We start from the raw sequence: 20,433 nt of genomic DNA, 5'->3' as shown, positions 1-20,433 counted from the left end.
AGGAAGTAACTAGGAGTACATTCATCAGACAGTGCAGCTCAGTGCTGCTACCCATTCTACCACACAAGTGTTTGGATCTACCTCTTAATCAAAATTTAAATGTATTCTACACATCATCTCCGTACGTTCTTGGTTTTAATACATTAATACATTTCTCCTGGATAAGTGTTAAATGTCTAGTTCCTCAATTATATTAAATAAGCCACAGAGTGTCCCAGCTAAGCTCAAGAAAAATTGGACGAATGAGCCTGGCTGTCTATTTACATGAGATGATTTTTATAAAAAATGTAATCATATGCTAAAGAGGAGGAGGAGATGAAGGTGGGCTCTGTGGGAAAAGACAGATGAAAATTGGAAAATGAGAAAACATCATGGTACCTGCTTCCCAGCCCTGCCCCAGACAATAAGCATGAGCTCTTATAGGAAGAAATTGAGAAAGCCAAAGCCGAAGAGGCTACTCTGCAAAGCCCCATGTGATACCTGGACCAGAAGGAGTAGCGGTTCCCAACATTTTGGCAACAGGAACTGGTGCTCCTACGAGAATCTAATGCTTGATGATCTGAGGTGGAGCTGAGGTGGAGCTGAGGCGGTGATGCTAGCGCTGGGGAGTGGCTGCAAATATAATCTAAGCCTCGCTTGCATGCTGCTCACTTCCTGATGTGCAGACCAATTTTCAACAAGCTATGGACTGTTACCAGTCTATGGCACAGGAATTGGGGACCCCTGGTCTAAACCAACAACTTCTCCATGCTAGAATCCTGGTGAAAAGAATCCATCACAACTCTTTCCCATCCAACCTGATTATATTCACTATCATTCTAATGAATGTAATTCTCATTTTAGGTTCTATGCCATCAGTCAATTAAAGGAAGAGTCCTGAGATTAATACATAGTTCAATCTGTAAGTGTGAATCTAAAGTTTTGCTTAAAAGACTAATATTTGGTTAGTTTTATGTTTATCCAATATGAATCATCATGAATTATAGCTTGATATAATTTTTTTATTTCTTTGAAACTAGGTTACATGTGTACCTTTCATATCAATAAGATGATGCCAAAACCTTTCAAGTATACTGTAAATAATTTAAGTAGTTTCTTAGATCTAAATGTTCACAAGCAGTGTATAAATTAATACATTATTTGGAGGATATCGAAGGGATATTCCCTCAAAATATAAACCCCTAGGGCAAACTATGGGTTAGAGACTTTATATCTTTTTGATATTTATTTTTTAAATTTAAATTTATTTTGTGATTTAATTTTACAGTGGCCCAGTTAGTAAGAGCAAGGGTAGGAATGGAGACAGAAAAAAGTTAAGCAACGTGTCCAAAGAAACGTGGAGGCAGAACTAGAACACAGGTGTTCTCATCTTGGGTATGTCCTTTTCCTGCATCTTTCACTATCACCAAAAAAAGAGACTTTAAAAATTGCATATATGTACATGTGTTGTAGGAAACCTCAGGAAAATCTCTCATATGAGGCTCAAGAATATCTTCACTGTCATGTAAAGTTTGTTTGAATATTTTCCTTCTCTGGGGAAGTAGAAGTAGATGGCATGACCAAATTTTCACTCCACTTCTTTAAAGTGGGAATAATAAATGAAATTATATAATGGGATTGCTATTTGGATACATATTGGTTAATATTTACAAAGAACTTAGAATATTCACTGGCATATAAAAAACATTATATATGTTAAATAAAACCTGCCTGCCTGACTTATCGTAGGTTATAAGTACTTTTAGAACCTTTAGCTCATCATCTACTATCATCCTACATGATTTTAAGCTTCAATTACAATGAATTACAGATGTATTAGTTTGTCAGGGCTACTGTAACAAAGTACCACAAATTGCATGGCTTGGACAACAGAAATTTATCATCTCACAGTTGTAGAAGCCTAAAGTCCAAGATCAAGATGTCAGTGGAGCCATACTCCCTCTGAACGCCTCTCTCCTAGTTTCTGGTAGTTTCTCGGCTTGTACAACCCAACTCTAACCTTCATATGGTGTTCTCCCTATGTATGTGTCCGTCTCTGTGTCCAAATTTCCCCCATTTTTTTCATAAGAACACAGTCATTGGAGTAAGGACCCTAATGATCTCATTTTAACTTAATTCTGCAAAGACCCTATCTCCCAATAAGGTCATATTCTGAGATACTGGAGATTAGGATGCCAACACACTTTGGGGGAGGACACAATTCAGCACATAGTACCAGCTTTCCTAAACAACCTGTTCACCCAATTATTGCAGTGACATATTAGCTCTGATTCCAAGGTTCATTAGTAAAGTGCTCAGAAGTAGTAAATCTATCTACCCATCTAATACTATAACCCCTGCCATACTTTCTTTCTCCTCCAAGGTTTATTTTTGTCCCTAGCACTATCATATCATTTACTTTACTACTTTTCCTTTTTAAGCCTTGATCATAGGATGCAAGATCTCTGAGTGCAGAGATTTCCATTTGTTCCTTGCTGTGTTTTCTACCATGAAGAATAGCACATGTCATGTAGTAGACACTCTATAAATATTAATAAGCTGATTAAATAAATCTATATGAAAGTAATCATGCATAAATGGATAAAGACTAACTAATGAAAGACTAGACAAGTGGCATCTATTGTCTTACTTCAGGTCTTTAATATCTTAATGGATCAACTCTCTCTTTCTTCTTCCTTTAAACACACTAAAACATATTAAAATAAAGAAAATAGAAATTTTAAAAAGAGCTACATAGTAGTAGTTTCCTACTAGCCCAATTATTTCTGCAAAACAGGAATACTTTAAACATCTTATTAATACAATATTTTAGGTTGTATCCAAACAACACAAAGTAGCAAGAATCAGTATAGATAACTAATCTAGACAAATCAGATGCCAAATTAGTTTTTGTTCTATAATATTCTGATTTGTCTCAACTATATTGGTAAAACTATTTTGATTATTCCCATATAGCTGCTGTGCTACAGACAATAACCTATCACTCAGCTTCTAGTAGTTGGACAACTTAGAGACTCTAACAGAACCTCTTGAAAAGCAAAAAAGAAAATGTAGATCCTGCATAAAACATAATTTTTATAGCATTGCTGAGCTGAAATATCCAAGGGGCCTAAGCAAATATCCAAGGGGCCTAAGCAAAAATACTGAGCTAAAAACTTAGATGTAAGTTGTACATGCAAACTTACAATGGTGTAGCTTGAGGGTAAGTGCCAATATCAGCACTAAAGTCTGGAAACTTAGCTTTATATTAGCATCAAGGAGAGGTAGCTGAACCTGAGATGTTTGGATTATATCTGAGATCCTGGAAGGGGCTAAAGCAGTCTCAGGTCTGCAACACTGCCAGGATCTCTGTGGAAACACATGAACCTTCTCTCACATGGAATACACAATTCAGGCTCCAAAATTTTCCTCAGAATAAAATAATATCGAAATAAGACAACAATTAATAATCTCAAAATGTACAGAGAAACTAACCATCAGGAATGAGAGTCAGAAAAAAATAATAATAATAAATAGATTTAGATCACCAAGGACGTCAGATACTGGAGACTCAGATTCAGTACGCAAAATACGAATGGAGTATTTAAAGAAATAAAGGATGGCATCACAAAAATGCAAATGATGTACAATGAAATCTGACTTAGGGAGGTTTAAAAAAGAAGAAAATAGGTTTATAAATGAAAAGAGTTGAAATGAAACAATGGTTGAAATTAAAAAATGGTTGAAATTAAACAAAATGAAAGAGCAGATGGGTTAAACAGAGTTTCAATGCCATCAAAGAAAACTGATGAACTAGAAGTGGAAGATAGATCTGAAAACACTATAAAATGTCTGAGAGAGATAAAAAGGTAGAAAATGTGGCAGAGAGGTCAAGTGATATAAAAGACAATGTAAAAATCTAACCTAAGTTTAACCAGAGGACCTGAGGGAGAGAATAGAGAAAATGAAGGAAAAGTAATATCTGAAGCAGTAATGACTATGAATCTTCCTGAATGAACGAAAAATATGAATCCACACGATCAAGCACAACATCAGCTAAGAAATATAAATAAGAAGAAGTCCAGAACTAGACACTTGTGGCAATGTGCATAATATCAGCTTTGACGAAGATCATAAGAGTAGACACAGAGAAAAGATCACATACAAATGACACACTGACAGCAGATAGCCATAATAAAAGCCAGAGACAATAAAATAGTATTTTCAATGTGTTGATAAATAATAACTGTCATTCTAGAATGGTACACTTAGAAAAGCTATATTTTAAAAATGCTAATGAGGTCAATACAAACACAGAGAGTTTACTACCAGAAAACTAATATAAAAAGCTTTTAAAAAGTGTATTATTGAAAAAAGAAAAGGAAAATGAACCCAGAAGGATAGTCGAGGATGGAAAAACAGATAGTGAACAAAGAAAAATGTAAGTAAATCTAAACATATATTGTCTATTAAATATAACATTAAATAGTTATAACAATTGTAACATGCTGCTTTTTAAAATAAACATTTCAGATGATTTTTTTCAAACTGGATAAGTTTAAGAAACAGCATTGTAATTGAAAAAATTTTATAAAGCATATTGAGGTTAAAAAAGGTAAATTCTTATGAATGAGAAAAATTTAATGAAAGGTTAGTACATGTGAATTGATAGTTACTGCTATATTGCAATTCTTCCCTTGGTATAAAATAAATAGTAAATAAGTAAATAAATAAACAATTCCCAGAGCATTATTAGTTTCTTCCTGAGAAGTGTTACCTTTGTTATTTCTGTTGAATAATAGTTTCGAATCATTTGCTGTTGTAGAACATGCAGTCTAGTCACCATTCCAAGCCTTCTCAAGACCCACTCTTATTCACACTTTGCATCCTCACTTACATTATGCTCCTGCCAAAACTGAACCACTCTATTTTGGGCACATATTCTATGCTAATACTTTCTTCCCAGATAGAAATGTGCTTTCCTCCAGTCTCACCGTAGCTGTGTCACCATTCTGAGAGATGCTTTCCAAATACCACTTCCTTTAGGAAATCATATCTAACCTCCAACCCTACTTTCACAAGTGGAAATAATCCCTCTCACCCCAGAAGCCTCATACCTTTGCTCGAGCCTCTCTTTTGAAATGTAACGCATTCTCTCGTGATAGCTCTTCAAGTCTTATCTTCCTGCTATACTCTAAGCTCCTTGAAAACAAAATCTGTTTAAGAGTTCATGTTAAAAATAGAGCCTTAGCATAGGACCTTACATATAGTAGGGTTTCAATAAATATGTGTGGAATTCATAAATGTATGAATGAATAAAAGAATGGATGAAATGGAAAACATCTCTGAAACAAGTAAAAGTACAGGAACAATTTGAGAGGGATCAATCACTTGCAAACTACAGATTTTGTATGTACATTCATAATTATATATTTATATCTATACTTAATTAATAACTAATGGACCAACAAGAGTTCATCGTTATAAGCAGCAAGAGAACAAGAACAATTGGTCTAATATATTAAAGACTATGTATTAGAGGCGTGCTGCTGTACAACCCTGAGGATAAATTTGACATTTTTACCTAAAGGACTGTTTAAACTTTAGCAAGAGGATTTAATTTTAAAATGTCACTGAGTTTGTAGTTGAGGTGACATCAGATAAATCTGTGGCATGATTTTATATAACACAGAACGTGCTCGCTATCACCAAATCCTGAAGTATCTGCTTTAGAAACTATTCCTGCACGCTCACCCAAAGTATCTTAGTTCTTGAACTTATGGATATTGCACATGCAGTTATCTCTTATCTAGACAAGCACTGGTCCTGGTGCAGCACTTGTCTGTAATAACTTTTCTTTGTTCATGAAAAAAGGAAAATTTTTCACGAAGCCAAATCAATTCGAGTTGAAAAACTGTTCTTCAGAATGAGCATTTTTATCTATTCCTCAATGAAATGTTCCCTAGCTGCCCTCCAATACCCTTTACTGCCATTGTGGGGTATATTGGAATAAGGTTACACCAATCTTAGGAAACTAGAAGAGAACAGAACCATTATCCATTAATAACCAACAATTAAAAAGCAAGTTCTGTCTTTTTAGATGGGTATACTAGCGAGTAACAGAATCTCAACTCATGGGGTTTGTTTGTTTGTTTGTTTGTTTGTTTGTCTTTAAGGTTAAAAAAACCATATTGGCTCCTGAAACTAAGATTTCAGGCTTCAGGTGTGGTAAACAAAAGCTGTATTTCTCCGTGATTCCACCCTTCTTTGTGTATTGGCTTAGTCCTCACACTGGCTTCCCTCGTGGGAACCAAATGGCTTTGACAGCATTTTTGTTCAGTTGAAGAAGAGAAGGAGAGAAGACCCTCTCTTTTCCACTAGATGTTGTTCTGTGTAGAGGTAAAGCCTGAAACAAATCTAAAGTAATGGTTTTGACCAGAGGAATACTGTGTTCTCACTGTGCTTTAAACCGATCATGGTTTAAAGGGAATAAATTATACTGTTTGCTCATGGCAACAGGAACATTCATGTAACACTTGATTGGCTGGAAAGAATAGTGTGGGTGCAAAATATTTCAGGATTATTTAATCTCCTATGGGCCACCTAGAATTTGCAACTTGCTTTATACACATCTGATATCCCAGTGTAGCAAATTTAATATGCATACGGTTCCCAACTTATAATTGTTCGATTGAGGATTCTTTGACCTTACAGTGGTGCAAGGGCTAGACATTCCATAGAAACTGAATTTTGAATTTTGATCTTTTTCCAGGCTAGTGATATGGGGTAAGATACTCTTTTGTGGTGCTGGGCTGCAGCAGCGAGATACTTTTGCCCAACTGTAGGCTAATGTAAGTGTTCTGAGCATGCTTAAGGTAGGCTAGGGTAAGCTACAATGTTTAGTATATTAGGTGTATTAAATGCATTTTCTACTTAACAATATTTTTAATGTACAATGGGTTTATTGGGATGTAACCCCATCATAAGTCCAGGAGTATCTGTATTTTCAAAGTAGGAATCGACTGCAATGGTGAAATATTGCACAGACTTACATTTAGAATGAAGGGTAGTTTATAATGTCTTTTAAATCACATCACGAGGTAGCCTTCTGCTCTGTACATACATAAAGTCAACTCTCTGAGTAGACAAAATGTAAAGTGAGATTTAATATCTCTGCAAAATCATACCTCTTTTTAAATTATTGCATTGAGGGCAAGGACTTTGGTATAGAAACTACCATGAGGAGAGATATTAAAATTTTTTTAAAGTTCTCTCTCTTCCTTTGCTCCTCATCTTTCAGCTAGGAAGAGTCCTGCATGCTCTCTCGGGAAAGAAGTTCATGTTCAATGAGAACACTGAGCTTTTGGGAACAGCTGTCCCCATATGGCCAGAAGGCTGATTTTTCTTCTTCTGGATCACAGGTGAAGCACTTCATTATCAATATGCCTCATTAAGATAATGTAAATCTCAGGATATTAGTGCTTATGGGAGAGAGAGAGAAGTGATTTGAATACCTGATACTAACACTTAAATGTAAAACAAGCTTGTCAGTCAGTTGAAGGGGAAAGAACTCTTCAAGAAAACTTTGCTCTTCTCCTTGGACATGTGCAATTAATCAAGACTCATAGGTAGAAAGAATTAAATGGCCACTTAAACCACCCCATACCTCAGTACAGGATGACTCAAATCCACTGCACATAATCACAGCAGCCCCACATGTAGGTCTCTAGAAGAAGCAACAATTCACCCCCAAGCTCACCGGCCCATTCTTACACATCTTTATACTTAGGAGTGATTTCTTAAGGATGAGTCTTTCTTTTTAATATAAGTAAATTCTTTTTTAAAGTTTCCCAGGTGAAGAAAGACTAGGTTATTAATAAATCTGTACTATGTGCTAAGTGCCACTTTATATTCTTTATTTTACTTAGTGTTCATAGCAACCTTACCAGGCAAGCATTATTATTGGTCACTAAAAAAATAATGAAGGATGAGCAACATTTCCAAAATCACCTGGTAAGTTATAAAGCTAATCATCAGTTCGTTTCTCTTCCCTCCAACACTTTCAGCAGACAATATTTTTCCTTTAGGCTCTTTTCTTCTTCTCGAAATCAGCTTCATCTTATATTACAGAGCCTACATTCTGACACTTGATTGATATGTGTTAATTTTTCATTATCCTTCTCCAGATTCTCCATATTCATTCATTCATTCATTCATCAAATACTTACTGAATACAAACTTTGTGCCTGGAACTGTGCTAGGCTCTAGGACCATTATGAGTGAGAAAAATATACATATTTTATCTCGTGATAGAGTTGAATAAATTGTGGGAGAAACGAAGATTAATCAGAATTGAAAAATAATGTACAATTACAAATTACAAATAATGTGAAATGGAAAACTTACAACGTAGTGTGGTAGCATGTAACAGGGATAAGGAATACATCACTGAGGATGTAACTTCTGAGCTGAGATCTGAAGGGTAAGTAGGAATTCTATGGAATATAATTGGGGAACACCTCTATTCCCAGCACTGTGGTAAAGGAGAAATCCTGAAAATATTTTTCTTAAACAAAACTAGAAATGAAGGATAAAATGGATAGCTTAATGAAAAATGTAAGATGAACTAAAAGTCAAAAATAAGAAAAATGGGAGCTAATGCTGCAGAGCCCTATAGTGGGGTGGGGAGAGGGGAAAAGGAGGTAGTTAAACCAGGAGGGTCTCATTAGCTAGGAACTTTTACACCCAACTGGCATGAGAGGATAGGCCATAGGGAATTGGATCTTTCAGGATAAAGCCAGAATTCACATGGGATTGCATTGTCCTAAAATGGAGGACTAACAACAACAACAAAAAATCCACCCTACACTCGAACGTTGCATGGAGGAAGTTTTTCTATCTCAGTATTGCTCAGATGGCCCCAAAACACTAGCTTCCCCTAAGAACTGATAACCACAGACCACATTCAGGATTTTTAAATTATACTACTATAAAAATTTTTCTGTAGTGACTTCTTTGTGTGTGCCTATCCAAAACAAACAAACAAACAAACAAACAAACAGACAGACAGACAGACAGACAGACAGATAGATAGATAGATAGATAAATAAGTAAGTAAGTAAGTAAGTAAGTAAGTAAGTAAGTAAGTAAGTAAGTAAATGAGTAAATGAATAAATGAATAATAAAATGCAAATCTTCCCTGGAGTGACACCACTTTAACCTGGAATAAATGAATTCTTATAGGTAAATGCTTTCAAATTTTAGCTCATAATATAAAATTTTAAAACACAGAAGTAAGGGGAAACTGCCACTAGGAAAACAAACAAACAATAGAGGAAAAAACATGGAGGGGGACAGGTTATTGATTTCAGTAAACATAATAGAACCATCTCAGTTAGGAACAGAACTTCAAAACAACCTGAGGAAATAAATAGATTTTCTGCAACGAAATAATAATTAGACAAACAACATGCTTCTCAGTAGCCATAACATAAGCCAGAAAGCAGCTGGCATATTTTACTGTGCTGAGAGAAAAAGAATGCAAATTTAGAATTCAAGAATTAAAGCAGAATAAAGACATTTTTTGCATAAAGATGAACTCATCAGAAGAGCTACTTAAGAATATACTTCTGGAAAAAATGAACAATCTCAGACTTTCTGAGACATAAGAAGAATAAGGGATAAAGACATTAATACATAACTTGGTAAATCTAAACAAGCATATAGGCAAATAGTAACCATAAAGCTAATATAAGAGATTTAAAAATATCAAAGTGGAAGTCATATAAAAAGTAAGATGGGAGTAAATCATCACAGTTAAGTACTTTAAGGTCTTATTTACTTTAAGGTCTTGTTTAAGAGGATGATATAAGTGTTAACATTAGGCTTTCTACACCAGTTATGCCTATTAAAACTCAAAAGTAAACTCAACAAAAACAGAAATAACTTGTAAAACTGCCAAACATGGAAAGAGAAAAAAAGTGGGAAGGGGAACTAAAGAAACCGTGATCAAGAAACAAGAAAAGAGAATGAAAAAGTATGATTAAGAAAAAATACAAAGTAGAATGCATATAAACCCAAATATTAGAGTAATGATAACAATGAGACTCCAAATTAAACAACCACCAAAAAAAAGAAAGTGGGAAAATGTAGATAAATATAAAAAACCATTTGTCAATAAAGCTATTACAATAATATTTTGGCATTATAAAATATAAGATAAAACAGAATATCTGAAAACAATAGTATATAAGTTGGGATAGTTTAATTAGGGATAATATGGAGGAATTATATATCTTTATATGTTCTAAGATTAGATTCTTGTGTTATTTGCTAGAGGCTAAATAAGGTCTGAATTAACCTGAGATTTTGGTGATACACACACACACACACACACACACACACACACACAAACATACATACATATATATGTATATATATACACACACATATATTTATTATATATATAATTTATAGTTACATTAAAATAATAGAAATGAATTATAAAATAACCAAATTAGTAGAGCTAAAATATAGTGAAAAATAAAAGTCTCTTAATTCAAAATAAGGCAAGAAAATAAAAATAACAAAACATAGAAAATGCTGGGGGAAAACAGCACAAAATAATATTAGAAATAAATCCAAATATATCCTTACTTATAATAAAGGGAAATTAATTTAAAGGTCAAGTAAAAAGAAGAGATTGTCAGACTGTGGGAAAAGGTTCATCTAAATGTTATTTATATAAAATATGTTGATAATATAAAAATATGGAGAGGTGGAAGTAAAAGACTAGAAAAAAGATATATTGAATGACTATTACACTAAAAAATTAGCTATATTTATATTATGAAAAATATTTAGGCAAAAAGCACTGTTAGATGTTGAGAAAGTTATTTTCTTATTATAAAATGTTCAGTTCACCTTAAGATAGACTTGTACTCAGTAAAAAAAGGTTATATGTATAAGATAATATCATATATATGCCAATAAAATTGGCAGAACTGAGGTAAAATAGGAAAATCAACAATAATAGTAAAAGATATTTTTTAGACACGTCACTCAGTAATTGATGGATCAAACAGATAAAAGATCTATAAGGATGTGGAATATTTGAACAACACATTTAAAAACATATTTATAATCCATTACCTAATTGCTGCAGAATACTCTTTAAGTGCACAAAATAGTTTGAAATCATACCACACTGGGTTATGATATGTCTCAACAAATTCCAAAGGGTTATCATCGTTCAGTTTTAAATATGAGTTAAGTTCCCTTACAGTTTATTCTTTGACCCATAAATCGTTGAACTTCATGATTTCAAAACTGTAAAGCTTTTCTAATGATCCTTGTAATAATCATGCAGAAAAATTAGATCAAATCTCTAGCTCATATCATATCCAACATATACCCCAGATGGTTTAAAGCTTTAAATATGTAAGGCAAAACCATAAAAATTTTAGAGGAAAAGAGAGCAGAAAATCTTTATGATCTCAGATTATAGAAGGATTTCTTAATGAGACATAAAAAGTATAATTCATAAAGAAAAATACTGGGACATTTACGTACATGGAATTCTGTTTATTTTAAGAACTACAAAGAAAGTGGTAAAGTTCAAAATAGAAGAACAAATTTGCATCATATATACTCAGTAAAGCATTTATATCCAGAATAAAGAACTCCTACAAATAAGTAAGAAAATGGTAAAAAAAAAAGAAAAAGAAAAAGAAAAAAAGAAAACAAAACAAACAAAAAAATCTTAATTGGTAAATGAGCATAAGGAAAAGAAATTTCACAGAAGAGAGTACAATTGATCCAGACACAGGAAGAATGCAAAATCTCATGAACAATTAGAGATATGTAAATTCATCATGTGATACCATTTCCACCCTACAGATGGGCAAAATTATTGTTGCTTACAAGTCAAACAATATCAAATGATGGCCAGAGTGTGTGGAGGAATGGACAGGCTCATTTCCTTCTGATGGGAATGTGAAGCAGTAAAACTATTTTCAAAACCAGTTTGGCATCACTTATTACATTTGAATATATACAACATATCTATAACTTATGACCTATTAATTCCACTATCATGTGCATACCTGAGAGAAATTTTTCCCATTTGTACCAGAAGTCAGGTTCAAGAATGTTTACAGAAGCCTTGTTATAAAGCAAAAAACTGAAACTATCCAAATGTTCATCAACAATGGGAAGATTAAGTCAGTCATGGTACTGTTCTTAAAATGATCTGTAACAAAGTACATAAAGTTAATAAAATAAAACAGGTGCAACATTGATAAATCTCTAAAACATGTTGACCAAAAGAACAAGTTTCAAAAAATTGTATATAATATGATTTTAATTACATAAAGTTTGAAAGCAGATTAATTTAAATTTAGGGATAGACAAATATGTAATTAGGTACTAAAACAACAAAGGAAAGCATGAGAATAATTAATTTAAAAGAGGAAATATGAATGACCAAGAAACATATGAAGGGTGCTAAATTTACTAGCAATCACAGAAATGCAAATTAAGACAATAATGATATTCCTATTTCAAATCCAGATGTTGGCAAAAAAATAAAAAATAAAAGTGTCACAAAAACCAAGATTTGGCAAGGACAGAAAGCAAACTTAAATTGTCAGATACTCACTTCTCCTAAATCCAGTAATTCCAAACCTAAGTTTATATCCAGGAGAAAGTCATGTATATGGGCAAAAGAAGACATGTACAAAAATAAAGTATGATATATTTATATATCATTCTAATTAGCTAGAACTAGAATTACATGTATCAACATGGTTAAACCTCAAATAAGAATAGTGGTTACCTCTGGTGAAGGAAATGATCAGCCATAGGTGCCCAGAAGGTGTCACTTTATCTGTAAGAATTAATATTTTATTTCTTAAAAGAACGTGATCTGAAGCAAATACAGCAAAAATGAGAGGATCTGCTAAAACTAAATGGTGTGATGGTACCATGGACTGGAGCGGCTAGTTAGGAACAGGGCCACACAGCAGATGAGCGGCGGGCAAGCAGTGAAGCTTCATCTGTATTTGCAGCCACTCCTCAGCGCTAGCATCACATCACAGTTACACCTCAGATCATCAGGTATTAGATTTTCATAAGAGCCCTGGTCCCTGGTGCCAAAAAGGTAGGAGACCTGTATTATTTTATTCTCTATATAGTTTTATATGTTTGAAATATATATAATAATAATTATGTATTAAGAGTAAAAATAGAAATAAGACCAGAAAAGGATATCATGTCTAAGTATAGGGAGTATCATATAATATTTTGATATTCTGGTCTTCTTACTTCTCTGACTTGTGAAATTTGACTCATTTTCAAAATTCACCTGAAGTATTACTTTCTCTGTGAGCTCTTTCCCAGGTCCACATAAAAGAATACTAACCACCTTACCTGTACCTACATAGTATTTATCGCACTGTGTAATGATTGTATAATCTGCTTGCAAAATGCACAGTAACTTTCAGAAGGGGTTGCATCATTTTAATTTTTCTAGTGTCTAACACCCAGTCTTTGGCACATAGAAGATAATCAATAAAAAACTGTTGATGGAGTCAAAAATAATGGGGCTATATTCTACCATAGTACAATGAGGAAATAATAGATTTTTAAGACCTAGTTTCACTTTAAAAATTTCCAGGTTACAAATATGTCAAATAAAATATATTCAGTTCTAAAACTTTATCCAAATTAATGAAGATTATGTTTTTGAAATTTTTTTATTTCAATATTTTTTTCATTTCTTGCAGTGCTTCAAGGCTAGTTAATGAAGTTAAGTAGCACTATATAGTGGTTGAACAGAAATGTAGGCTGACAGAGTCTCAGTTACTTATGAGCCCATCGTTGGATGCATTAAAATTTTATCATCTAAATACTATTCTGTATGCATGTGTAAACAAATCAAAGAAGAAATGAAAGTAATAATAAGATTTAACATACGTTTTGTTTAAACTCATGTTTTTAAATTTTCACAACTTCTTGGTAAGTATACATATTGGTATGTGAAGGAAAGGCAAAAAATTAGCTATTTCTAATTAAATGATAGAAAGTTGAGAAACTGGAAGTGTAAGTTTTCCTTCTGAAATCTAGAAAAACAATGCTTTCATGAGGAGCTAATTTTAGGCAAGAATCTGACATTCTACAACTAGAATAAATTGTAGGTCTTCAAAGAGAATCAAAAGGAACAAGAGATTTCCAGAGAGATGTTAAAGAAAGAGCCTGGAAATGTCAAAAGTATATAAAAGTATATAAAGACTGGGAATATTTCTGCTGAGAGAAGTGCTTAGAAAATACTTTGTGACAAAGTATTTTCTGTTTAAAGCAAATGTTCTATACGCAGGTAAATGATTCCCTGATCTCCAAATCTCAACACCTGCTCATGAGGACAGGGTGTGCAAAGAGAGATTTGTTTTGAGGAAGCTTGGGCACAGTTTGTAAACATAATACAGGCACAGAATTTTCTAGGCTTTCCTGACTTCCAAAGTACTGATATAAAAAGGGAGCAACTGGGACATATCAAGTATCTGGAGTTGGACAGAAAGGATCATCTCCTTTCATAACTACCCTTATCTAGCACTGGAATTGTTTATAAGGGAACAGAAGCACTTGAGTGGTAGAGAGGGCTAAAGATAAAACAGAATAATCTTCATGGAAGCTCTGGAATTTATATAGGAGAGGTTAGGACTGACAATCTCTAGGAAGAAGGGAATAACAGATTTGTTTTGAAGTAGCCTTTGTATACAAGCACACTGTTTTTATGCATTGCTTTTATTCTAGGTAGAGACCTACGTCTTCTTTTAACATTATTTTCATCATCATTGTAAATATCATTACTTAAGGGAATTATAGTATTAATAGAGATTACAAGAAGTAATCTATTTCCACCTACTGACATTGCCATGATCAAAGAATCCAAAAAGTTGAATTCATGTCTAAGGGCTTATTAGCATTCTTGGAAGACAGGTGGAGAGAAGTTCAATTCTGATGTTCAGTAGTTTGGGTACAAGACTCTCACCTTTTCTCAATGGAGATGAAGGAATAGCATGACATTCCATTTTGAAATTTTGCTTCTTTCGTGTTTTATACATATAATCTAACGAGAGGTAACAATAAGACTGATTTTAAGGTTTATTTTAAACCTTTCAAATATACAAAAGAACAGAACGTAATATAATGGCAACCCGTATATGACAATGAGCCAAATTCAACAAGTTTTTGCCAGACTGGCTTCATCTATAATTTTGTGTTGGTATTTGTTTTTTACATGTAATTTATACATTGTGAAATGTGTAGATCTTAAGTTGTGCACTTTCAAGAGATTAGGTGAATGTATAAACCCAGATAATTCAAAGTCTTATCAATATACAAATTTCTATCACTTCAGATGTTCTTTCATGTCTACTTGTAATCAGTTCTCAGTTTCCATAGATAACCACCTCTTTGATTTCCACTGCAACTGGTCAGTTTTATGTTTTAGAACTTCATATAATTGAAATATTGAGTAATAATCATTATTTATCTAGCTTCTTACCTCAAAATAATGTTTTTGAGATTTATTGATCGTGTTGTAAATATCAGTAATTTATTCCCATTTATTACTGAATAGAAATTCATTAGATGAATATGACAGTTTGTTTTCCTGTTGAAGTTTGTTGTTGTTGTTTTAGTTTTTAGCTATTTTGAATAAAATGGCTATAAACATTCTGTGCAAATCTTTTTGTAGACATATATTTTCTGTTCTCTAGAGTAAATACCTAAAAGTGGAATTGCCAGGTCATAGGGTAGATGTATATTTAAATTTTAAATAATTTACGTTAGTTTTACAATATCACATCCCACCAAAAATATATGAATGTCCTAATTGCCCTGCACCCTCATCAACCCTTGATGTTATCAATTTTATTGTCAGTTTCTCTCAATTTAGTGAATGTGTAGTGGTATTTCACTGTGGTTTTAATATGTATTTTCCTGATAACTAATGAGGTTAGAAACTATTTCATGTGCTTATTGACCACTCCTTTGGGAATTATTCTTTAACAATTTTCAATTAAAAAATTTATTATTGAGTACAAGAGTTCTTTATATATTGTGGACTTAACTTTGTCAAATATATATACTTTCTTTCTCCTAATTAATGGATGGCCTACTCATTTTCTTGATATGTCTATCCCAGAGGATTCCGGTGTCTAAACAGATAGTCAGTTTTTGAAATTGTTCCATGTATACTCAAAAGAACAGTATACTCTCCATTACCTGTGTTTTAGGTTTTTATATTTAACTGGAATAGCCACTTTATGAAAATCTTTAGTGTTTTATACAGCTACTAATATGCTATACACTTGAGCTTTCTAAGATCAAGAAAAATGTGTTAAAGTCACCTATTTTATATGTCTATTATTTATTTTCTCTTTTGTATCTGCATTATGAAGGTTACTGCTATGTTTTCGGGGGGTATTTTATATGAATAATTCTCCTTATTTTAATGAACCTAGCTCAGATTTTTAAATAAATTCTTATAATTTGAAGATTTGCTTCTTCCAAGATTATTTAAAAAATGAAGAGACCACCAGCTCTATAGATAATTCTTAAAGATTGATCCTTTAAAGATTATTCGCCACCATACGATTATTAGTGTACTTATAGATTCTCTAAAGACTTCTTTCAACTACAGTGTTCATTAACCAATGAACTGGCATGAAGTGTGTTATTTGAATCACACAATATATTTAAATGACAAAGTTGAGTTGAATGCACCTATGCACCCACCAGTCCTTTCCACTTCCTATTTTATCATATCATGATTGCTTATCTTATAAATGTTACCTGGTCCCTGCAGAAATCTCTTAAGAAATCATTTTAGATCCCTGATCATGTTTGGTCCAAGTAAGCTGTCTGGTGAATCAATGTGAATCATGCGATTGCTGTCTCTTTGAGTATTCTAGACCCTCCTTAATCATAATTTGAGATATTTATACAAACGTTATTTTGGAAGAAGAAACCACGGAGTTGGTAGCTGGCTAGAATTAGCTGCATTTAAACTTTTTCAAAATAAATTTTAACCATATTGGATTTAATAGGATATTTCTCTACCAAAAGGAATTGCAGCGAGCTATTTTTTTCAATTCAAACTAGCCACTAAATGCACCTGCTAGTTTCTTCTTGTTATCTGACAGTGGGGTTAAGTGGTTTATCTGACACAGAGACTTGGGTACTAACGGGTGTCTCTTTTGGATCTTTGCAGAACTATTCCTGAAGTAGTTTTCTTACACTCTTGGCAAATGTTTGTTTTTATCCAGACTTTCTAGACTTCAGTATGGTGATGCATTATTGCCACTTTTCCTGCATAATAAAAATGACCTTGAATTTCTGTAGCCCTTTTCACTCTCTGCTAACAAGCCAATTCTCTACATTTTGCCTTCTGAAATGACTATAAAATATCAGTCCTTGAATTAGGGGTAGGGTCTTGAGTCATTAATAGAATGTGGCACTCCAGAACTGTGATCTATCAAACTAATCTTATTTTTATCTGCTCCACCCATCACCAAGAAGACATATGAGATACAGAGCAGAGGTGGAAGACAAAGCTTAATGATGACCTGATCAACAGCCAGGGCACACAACCAAGAGCTAACCTCACCTCAGTTGCTGTATAATCCAAAATTCTAATATCGATGATTAATTTCTTTAGATTAAATCAGTCCTTAACTTAGCTATGAAAAATTAAAATATCAGTGAGTGGAAAGAAGCTATTCTCTAGAATCTGTTTTAACAGATTTTTAAATATTTTCTCAAGTGTTTGTTATAAGGGGAATATCCTCCTACCTAACTTGTTGTTGGCATGAAAATTGGTTTAAATTTTGGGTATATACACGTATTTGTATTTATATTTTTTTGAACCTATTCCATAATTTTTTTAAATAGCATTAAGCTATTTTAATAGTATTAAGTTACCTGAGGTTTAATTTTTTTGTGTGCAAACTTGATTGAGTCACAAGTGCCCAGATATTGTATTAAACATGATTTTAGGTGTGTCTATGAAAGTGTTTTCGGGTGAGATTAACATTTGAATTGGTAGACTGAGAAAAACAAATTGCTCTCACTACTATGTGCAGCTCTCATCCAATCTTTTGAAGCCCTGAGCAAAATAAAAGGCCGAGGAAGAAAGAATTTGCTCTCTCTGCCTAATAGTCTTGAGGTGGGACAGAGGCTTCCTCCTGTCTTCAGACCCAGTCTGGAACTCACACCGTCAGCTCTCCTGGTTTGCAGGCTTTTGTACTGTAGATGTTGGAACTTCTCAGCCTTCATTATCATGAGTCAATTCCCTATAATGAATCTTTCTTCCTTTCTAGATGATAGATAGAAGATAGATAGATAGATAGATAGATAGATAGATAGATAGATAGATAGATAGATAGATTTCCTATTTGTTTCGTTTTTCTGGAGAACCCTAGCATATACAGTAGACAAGCCACAGAACTTTGTATAACCCAGTAGTGCTTGGCTGTACTTCCTGTTTATGCATGTCTGGTATCGGGAGGGAGAGTAGAGTTAACCACATGAACTTAAATAACTTTGAACTGTTGGATACCTATTTGATTAATACTGGTGACATTAAAGAAGACAATAGACTCAGAGTAAGATATTATTTTACATCATAACCATAGAATACTGTGTCTAGAAATGAATCGAGCTTGGTATTGAAGCACAAAAATCCAGATATAACTCAGAGGCAGCATAAGAAGATCTGGGGCATGTTATGCACCTGATGTGTTCACAGAGATCCTTTGTTAGCAGAGTCCTTGCATAAAAACATTTTTAATGATGAAACCATTGAGGATGCACTAAATTGTTCATTTATCAATTTGCTCTTCCATGGGGAGAAAATGATATGTAATAAATGTTCATTATAACTATTATGTTCTCCTCAAAGCATTTTTCAGGTGTCTGAATGCTATTTTGGAGATAAAACACTGTTTCCAATTTCCACAGAGTGCTCACTGCTTCTTATTCCCTCTATTACCTGATTAGAAGAAGAAACAAAGATTTTAGCCTATATTTAGAATTGACCTGTAAAGGAGAGAATAAAGGAAATGCTGGCTAATGATGGCTAGCAGCAGCACATCAATGTTAGCTGGCATTTCCAGATAGTGGACAGCATTAGGGGCTGAGGAAGTTTGTTCCAGTACTTCAGGTGCTGGCAGAAATCTGGGAATCTGGTAAGGTGCAACCATCTGCAACCTGGAAAGAGGGAATGTGGGAACAACTAAAACATCTGTGTCCCAGTGAAAAATAATCATATGGTTTTTACCTGACAATAAGTCATAAATAGAAGGCAGATTTATTTGGGTGAATGTCTGGATTCTCCTTGGAGAGCCAGTCAGCTTACATAAAAGTTTTAGAACCCATACTAGAAACAATGACAGATTCCAAAGGAACTATTAATTCATGTATATAACCCATTTTATATTAAGGTTTCTCGACTTCAATCTGGGCACTAATAACATGTGGGGCTAAACAATTCCTTGTTGTGGAGAACTATCCTGTGCATTGCAGGATATTTAGTAGCATCCTTGGTCTCTACCCACTAGATGTCAATAGTACCCTGACTCCTAGTTGTGACAACAAAAAAATATCAGCAGACATCACTAAATATCCAAAGGAGAGAAAATTGCTCCCAGTTGTGAACCACTGTTCTACACAGAGAAGATTCCTTCCCTTGAACAACTGCAATTTTTAAGATTTTTCTTTTTTTAAAAAATTAAATTTATGGGGGTGATATTGGTTAATAACATTATATAAGTTTCAAGTGTACAGTTCTATAGTAGATCATCCCAAAGTCTAGCCTCCCTCTATCGCCACATATTTGACCCCTTTTACCTTCTTCATCCCCTCCACAGTCCTTTCTTCTTTGGTAAACTTCATTCTGTTATCTGTATCTATCAGTTTGTTTGTTTTGTTTATTTATTTGTTGTTTTCTGTTTTATATTCTATATATGAGTGAAATCATACAGTTCTTGCCCTTTTTCATCTGACTTATTTCACTTAGCATGATACTGTCAAGATCCAATCATGTTGTCACAAACAGCAGTATTTTATCCTTTCTTATGGCTGAGTAATTTTCCATTGTATATATGTACCACAATTTCTTTATCCAATTATCCATCAAAGGACACTTAAGTTGTTACCATGTCTCAGCTACCGTGAATAATGCAACAATGAACATAAGGGTACATATGTCTTTATGAAGAAATATTTTCAAATATTTCGAGTAGATACCCAGAAGAGGGATTGCTGGGTCATATGGTAGCTCTATTCTTAATTTTTTTGAGAAAACTTTATACTGTTTTCCATAGTGGCTGTACCAATTTACATTCTCACTAGTAGTGTGTAAGGGTTCCTTTTTCTAGGCATCCTAATATT

The sequence above is a fragment of the Pteropus vampyrus genome, unplaced genomic scaffold (genome assembly GCF_000151845.1).
Source record: "Pteropus vampyrus isolate Shadow unplaced genomic scaffold, Pvam_2.0 Scaffold139, whole genome shotgun sequence".
Classification (NCBI taxonomy): Eukaryota; Metazoa; Chordata; class Mammalia; order Chiroptera; family Pteropodidae; genus Pteropus; species Pteropus vampyrus.
This window is presented reverse-complemented; position numbering follows the sequence as displayed.